Raw genomic sequence first — 255 nt, 5'->3', positions numbered from 1 at the left:
AAACTTAATTTTAAAATTTTAATTTCGCCCCCAGGCGTACGCGTGGGTGTTTGGTAAGAAGCTTGCTTCCCAACCAGATGGTTCCAAGTTCAGTCCCACAGCATGGTACCTTGGGCAAGTGTCTTCTACTATAGCCTTGGGCTGACCACACACTTTTGAGTGGATTTGGTAGATGGAAACTGAAAGAAGCCCATCGTATATATATACATACATATATATATGTATATATATATATATATATATATATATATATAT

This window comes from Octopus bimaculoides, chromosome 28 (assembly GCF_001194135.2).
Source record: "Octopus bimaculoides isolate UCB-OBI-ISO-001 chromosome 28, ASM119413v2, whole genome shotgun sequence".
NCBI classification, from domain to species: domain Eukaryota; kingdom Metazoa; phylum Mollusca; class Cephalopoda; order Octopoda; family Octopodidae; genus Octopus; species Octopus bimaculoides.
The sequence above is the reverse complement of the archived record's forward strand: the minus strand, read 5'-3'. Positions refer to the sequence as shown.